Source organism: Stegodyphus dumicola, chromosome 3 (genome assembly GCF_044657685.1).
Source record: "Stegodyphus dumicola isolate Sdum_Otavi_A_Nest chromosome 3, ASM4465768v1".
NCBI lineage: Eukaryota > Metazoa > Arthropoda > Arachnida > Araneae > Eresidae > Stegodyphus > Stegodyphus dumicola.
In genome coordinates, this window is record NC_140770.1 from 90,154,519 (window position 1) to 90,161,850 (window position 7,332).

A 7,332-nucleotide genomic window follows, 5' to 3' on the forward strand; every position below is an offset into this window, starting at 1 on the left:
AACAGACGATTCCTAATACGCATGCGCTACTCATAAACATTCTGCTGTGTCCGAAACAGACTGGCAACAGTATTTTCTGTTAATATCAGACACTTATTTCCTCGACTTTCATAAGAGATGCATTTCTCATTCAATTAATTCACTTCTCACTTCACGGCTAGGTAAAAATAATAAAAACACAAATATGTTCATAAAAATTCAAAGATATAGAAAAACATAAAACAACAAATACAGTTAAAGAAATTAAAAAATCAATTTTTACAATTAAAATTGCAGTTTTTACGGTAAACAAACGATTTGACCAGCGTGTAAGAGAACAGATTTTCGGTGCATAAAACTGAAAGTTTACTTTGGTCTCACTCGGCAAAAAGACACTGGAGGCATAGAAACTCTTTTAATTTGCTGTGGACGTTATGCTGAGTCAATATATGGGATAATTTAATAACTTAAATGATAATTCCAAAATAGATTAAGTATAATTTAATTCGCAATAATAAAAGAAGACGTTACTTTGTTGTTGCGAAGCTTAGTTTCTCTAGATTGGCAACAAATCCACTATTATGCTAAGTTTCGAATGTAAACAAACATGGCTGCTGTGGTAAAAAAAACTAGGCTTAGCCGCACTTAAACAACTTTTAAATTGTCGATAATTCTACAACTATAACAGGCAGGTTAAGTAAAGGTATAAAAACCTTAGCCGGAAGACAAGATCACCATAATTCATTCATTTTTAAAGCCAAAAAAAAAAAAAAAAAAAAAAAAAAAAAAAAAAAAATGCACAATTTAGAAACATATAAGAATAAAGAAATTGAGCTCACTTATCCGAGTAACAGAGTGGATATATATATACATATATTTATGTACTTTTGGTGTGGTCGATTGCAATCAAAAAGTGAGGCGCTTATCTACATGTTATAGCAGTCCCACATGCAAAATATCAACGTCTGAGACTACTCGTTTTTGAATTATGCGAGATATATACACGCACACGTACGTACATACGTACAGACGCCACGAAAAAGTTTCTTATGATTCTTTTGGAGAAAAAGCGTCCTTTCTTCTGTCCTTATGTACAGATGTCACGTAAAAACGTCGTTAAATTGCATTCGCTAGCGGTCAAAATGGATATTTTCGATGAAATATAATACACGAAATTTTTCGCGATTACAATATTTCCTTTTTACTTCGTAGAACGAAGTAAAAAAGCGAATTCTTCGTCTGTAAACATATCATAAAGATAAAATATTTTATTTACAGTAGGATAATTTCACTAGTTATTGTATTTTTCTTTGTTTTAAAAAACGAATGTGTGTTCCAAAAATAAATCCAGAATAAAGAACGAATAATGAAAGGAAATAGTTAACGAAATTTAAATTTTTGATTGTAAATGGAAACCGAGTTTTTGAAGGTCAAGTACTTGTTTCTTCACCAGTTTTAACAAGAACGGTTTAAAAGGCTTTCGAGCAGAACACTGGCATTAAAATTTCAATATCGCTATCATATGATCTTTTTTGTTGTTGTTTATATATAAAATCATCACAAGTGCCGATGCATTCTTTTTAAACGTATTGGAACTGTTTAAACTTATTGGAAAAATGCATTCCCTCATTAAAATTCATACAAAACAATATTTTACTAAAAATAGTCAGATATTTTATAGTATTTAAAAATATGTTTTTGACTTTACTAATTTTTTTCAGGCCTTTCTTCTGGTTATCAGCGGGAGTGTAGCTGGGGTTATTTACCAAGGAAAAGGTTATCCACATTGTGAATATGTGGGACCAGTAAAAGATGTGACATATCCCGTGAAACTGTCAAAGCTGTGAGCTTTCCACAGAAATATGTTGTATCACATGAATATTCGTGTGATTATGACTGCTAGTACTGTAACAAAAACATAGATAGTGAAAAACGTATTAAAAACAGCTATATGTCAAGAAAAAGAAACATAAATGTAATTTTTTCTCCAGATTCACGAAATTAAAATAATTAATGAAATTAATTATTAAAATGATCATACTCTGACTACAGTTTATTCTGTAGTTTTAATAAATTGTAAGATAATTTTTAAAACATATATGAATATTCTGATAGCACTGTAAAGGTTCAGCTACTGCAAGCTAAATCAAGAATAACTCCTTCTTAAAACAGCTTGACTGGACAAAAATTCAAAGAGAATTTTGAAGTTAGTCAAATTAAATGGAAGTTCAACCCACCATCTGCCCCATGGTGGGGAGGATTCTGGAAAAGACAAATCTGCATACTTAAAGATCTCCTCCGAAAAAAACTTAGTTGTTCATATCTGTTAATTCTTTGTTAAAATGCTTTCTCTGTGATAAAAAGTGAGAAACTTTCAAGATATGAAATGAGCCTCTTTGCAGTGTAAAAATCATTCGAAAAATACAGACGGCTTCTTAAAGTTTCCAGACAAAGATATTGCTCAAAGAATCTTTACTAATCAAAGGCTGTACCCCTTATAAGTTACCAAACATTCGAATAATGTGAACATTAACTTGAAATAGATATTTTATATTTTGAATATTTCCTGTATTTCAGAAATTTACATTTAATGTTTATATTTTGTTGGGTTTTCTCTTAAAGGTTCTAAAACTCAAGTGGGGAGAATGTTGCGCCACTTACGGTAAGTAAATGACCTCAGTTAATACTTTGTTTGAAAAAGAGTAGCAACGTCTCAGTTTATCGCGAGACTATGATTAGAACAGTAGTTTAAAGATTTTAAAGATAGATATGGGTTTTTAATGAAAAGGTTTATTACAAATACTTGAAATAAAATTTTTATTCCTTTAAAGAAACTTCTCGTTCGCCAATTTCAAGCGAGCCGTCTCATTTATCTGATTTAATGAGTATCTTTAAAGTAAACGACAGCTCGGTTTTCCCCTTTTGTGTATGAGCAGCGGTTATTACTGTTCAATTTTGGTTTATAGTAACAATTATCGGTACAGTTTATAAAATTATCGGGTTAAATCATGAGTTTGGTTTTAAAAGCGAGATAATGAAAATAATGAAATACCAAAATGTAGCACTTAAGAATAGAAATATCTCTAGTCATAATCAAATTAAGATATTAAAAAGTAGAGAAAATAGACGCAGTTACTTTGATTTTGAGATCTTAAGATATCATGCTTGAGATGTAATAATTAACTGCAATTCTAAAATCAGACTGCCCTCAAAAGTACGAACAATCGGACAGATATTAGCATAAAGAAGTTTCTATTTGAGTATAATTCAAACTGTCTTCTCCCATTTAATGGTCATTTCCTTTCGAAATGATACGAGTGTATAATCCTTGAAAGTCTTATTCATGAATATGAAATTTTTACGAAATTTTTATGAAATTTTTACTGCGTTTGATTGCTTCTTTATAATAATTCTGAAATTTAAGGCTCATTCTCTTTTCTTTACACATGTAAGAAATACTATTCAATTATCTTTTATCTATTGTCTTTTATCAAACTGTCTTCTCCCATTTAATGGTCATTTCCTTTCGAAATGATACGAGTGTATAATCCTTGAAAGTCTTATTCATGAATATGAAATTTTTACGAAATTTTTATGAAATTTTTACTGCGTTTGATTGCTTCTTTATAATAATTCTGAAATTTAAGGCTCATTCTCTTTTCTTTACACATGTAAGAAATACTATTCAATTATCTTTTATCTATTGGAACGCTATTACGTCATTTAAAGAAATTATTCTGATGCATTTAGGTGTATGTGCATAATTAAGATAGGCTAAAGCCATATATCTGTGGCAAACACGCATAGCAAAAGATATGATTTGTGATACTCAAATATCACATATAACATGGTATATATTTCATCACAAAATCTGGTGATAATGAAACATTAATCGTTTTTATATAATCATAGCAGTAAATCTACGCTACTTTGAATGAAACGTATTAAAAAAAAAAAAAAAAAAAAAAACTGTTCCCGATTCAGAGACTAGATAAAGCACTGAATGCTTGGTTTCACGGCTTGTAAACATCATTTAGACGCTCTTACTTCCTATAAAAGGGTTTCTATTACTTCGACACTCATTCGTATAGAAAAACATAGAAACGATTCAGTATCCCTTATAACTTTGAATAGTAGACAATATGCTCAAATTCTTGGTAAGCATTTCATTTTTACCATATTATTCATTGTTAATTTAGTTTAGAATATAACCAGCTCTCTACTACAATCGCTATTTGAATACCTCTGTCAATTTAACTAAATTTAACATCTCGTATGCCTATATTTTATTGCCGATTGCAGCAGGTTATTTAAATTTTTATTCATTTTAAACAGTTAACAAAATAAAAATATTTAAAATTTTATAGCTTATCAAGCTGTCAATAAGCTATGTCTTAATATCAATATCGTTTTTTATACGTGAATTATAAAAAGGTAGTCTTAGCAGCTTTGGTGTAATAAAATAATTCACTTGAATTCTGGAAGGACAGGATTGTTAATTCAGCTTTTTAACTTTATCTTGGTTAACAAAGAAGTATGCATACGAAAGAAATTTTAGAGAAAAATCACTGTAATCATTTATATTTATACTTACAATATCCTAAACTTTTTACTAAACCGTTATAGTCGCTTATTGATTATTCTTATTTTATATAAAAATTAATTACTATACGGATAAAATACTTCCCCCCCCCCATTTCAATAAATACAAGTTTACTACTTATTGCACTTCTTTTTATTGAAGAATACCAACCTGCTACTTATTACAAAATACCAAATCAAAAACTCTTGGAAAAACATTTCCTCTCAAAATTCAGAGTTGACCCACAAATTCAAATACTGCGAAAAATTTAATTGGTCTTTTATGAAATATTTAAACCATTTGGTCTTTTATATTTACAAAAATTTTTATATACTTATATTAATTATCAAAAAATTCATTAAAAAATATTAAAAATAAATCTGATTCTCATTAAAATGCTTCTAGACCTTTTGCACTATTTATCTAATATTTAGAATATCCCAATAAGCTTCACTTAACGTTAAAAAAAAAATTTAAATTTAACTTAGTTATAGAAGGCAAAGATAATATCCCAGTGAGAAAATTTTAAAACCTTTCGTTATTCTTTTTTAGGCATCGTGTTTTTTAGCACCTGGATTTAAGAACTTTAATAAAATTTAGTTAATTTTTTAATTAAATAAATTTTGTTATTATTTTTACTCAAAATGATTTCGAATTTAGGAAAAAAAACTGAAAGGAAATATCACGGAAAATAACATTTATGGTAGGCTGAATATATCATTCTAAATAATTTTTAAATTCTAAACATGAAATCTTTATGAAAAAATACATTTCGCTTGCATGAAAGAAAGCTTCCAGTTTTGACAACGGAATACATTAGGATTACTTCTTCAACTAAATGCTGTTTTTGAAACCAATAATTAATCAGAATGCATATAAAGTTTGGTTTACGTTGGTGGTACGTTTTTCCATACTGCATTGCATTGATAGATGTTCAGAATATGCACATTAACATATTTGAAAATTAATATCTTCAAAAAAAAAAAAAAAGCAGTTTGACTTAAGAACTGTATAACTGATTCTAGAATGCAGAGTGTTTTAGTTTCAGTGACGAAATAGTTAGATTGTAATTACTAAATTTTAGCAAAAATAAAGCAATAATTTCAAGAATAATTATTGATAATTTTGCAAAATAAAAAATATATTTAAGATTTTATTCCAGCAAAAGTCACGGAAATGTATATTACTATATTACTGAATCTACATTGTAAGGAAATATTACCAAAAATTTATAAATCTAAAATAATGTCTCTTTTTAATCCCAGCATACTTTTTGCATACATATAATATATTTTTATTTCCATCGGCAGCCGAATAATAACTGAGCGAAATGAACTGTGTGAGGGAAAGTTTAATATTTAAAGGCCATGTGCCGAGAATTACAAAAATAAAAGCTGTGTTTTTTCAAAGTTTTTTATCTATTTTCTTGAGAGCATGTGATCTCTTAAATTAAAAATTCTCTAGATGACCAGCAGTTAGCCAGGAACCCTAGAAACGCTCAAATGAAGTCGTCTTTTAGAAACTGTTATTTTGCGCAAGTTATTTATAAAGCTTAAAGACAGTTCTTCAAACGGTCAATTCAAGCTTAAAGAATCTTGCATCTTTTTGCCAAGAATCAGTGGTCGGAGAAAAATAAAGAAATACGATACGAATGACTAAAAGACATACATAAAGAAACATTTCTAATGTTTGAAACTTTTCTAATTCAAGTAACCAATAATTTTACAAGTAACCTGTAAGTAACCAATAGTTTTACAAGAAACAATGAATTTGTTTGTGATTTTAAAGAAATTTACTATTTTTTATTCTAGGTTTTCCTCCTGGTAATCGGCGTCGCTATAGCTGGAGTCATTGACCAAGAAAAAGATTATTACCCAAAATATGAATATGTGCAGCCAGTAAAAATCGTGAAATATCCTGTCCAAACTGTGAAGGTCATCAGCGTTCCTCAGAAATATGTTGTACCACATGATTATTCTTGTGATTATGACTGCTAGTAATTTGTTTTACCTGTGATTTAACATAAAGAGTAAAAACATTGTTAGAGCATGTCTACGAATTGCATTGGTAGCAAAAATATAATTGTAATGTCTTTTCTTAAATGAACAGAATAAAAGTAATAACATACCGAGTTATTTTTGTTCTCTTTCCTGTACTTTTAGTACTTTTACTTGAATGTTTAACATATTTCATATAAAATTTACCCAACCTAACTCTTAACGTTCTACTGTACTTTATTACACTCAAGTTCTATAATGCCATCATGGCGAAGTGATCTGTACCGTAACTTCAATACCTCATCGAGGAATACAATAAAATTAAAAAGTTTATTCTGAGAGTTGCGGGAATGACAAAACTGAAAATTTCAATTTCTAATTCACCGTTATTTACGACAAGTTAAACCTTAGGCACTACAAAGCAAGAGTTAAATTTTTTAACAGCTATTAAAGAATTAATAAACTTGGTCCAACCAAAACAGCAGTTCGTCTCAGTTTATAACCTGAGTTAATCCCATGGCAGCAAGATTCTGTTAACTGCTTGCAAATGCTCATACTTTATTTGCCAATGCAAGATTCTAGATAGTACACGTGATTTTAAAGTCTGCCTAATATCCATGTTTAAATGAACAAGATTTTGTTGATTGCTTGCAAATTCTCATACCTGTTTTACCAATGCAAGACTCTAAATGGCACATGTGATTTTAAAACCTGCCTAATTTACACTGTAAAAAAACATAAAAGAATTAACAAAAAGGTAACTAATTACTTTAA

At 29.0% G+C, this 7,332-nt stretch overlaps 1 long non-coding RNA gene across 1 annotated transcript; it reads left to right on the top strand.

The window, feature by feature from the left end:
- The first annotated feature begins 4,007 nt into the window (after positions 1-4,007).
- On the top strand, positions 4,008-6,692 carry LOC118191162 (uncharacterized). Its single transcript, XR_004758533.2, has 2 exons — positions 4,008-4,136; positions 6,373-6,692. It is a non-coding gene; the product is annotated as an uncharacterized LOC118191162 (long non-coding RNA).
- The last annotated feature ends 640 nt before the right edge of the window (positions 6,693-7,332 follow it).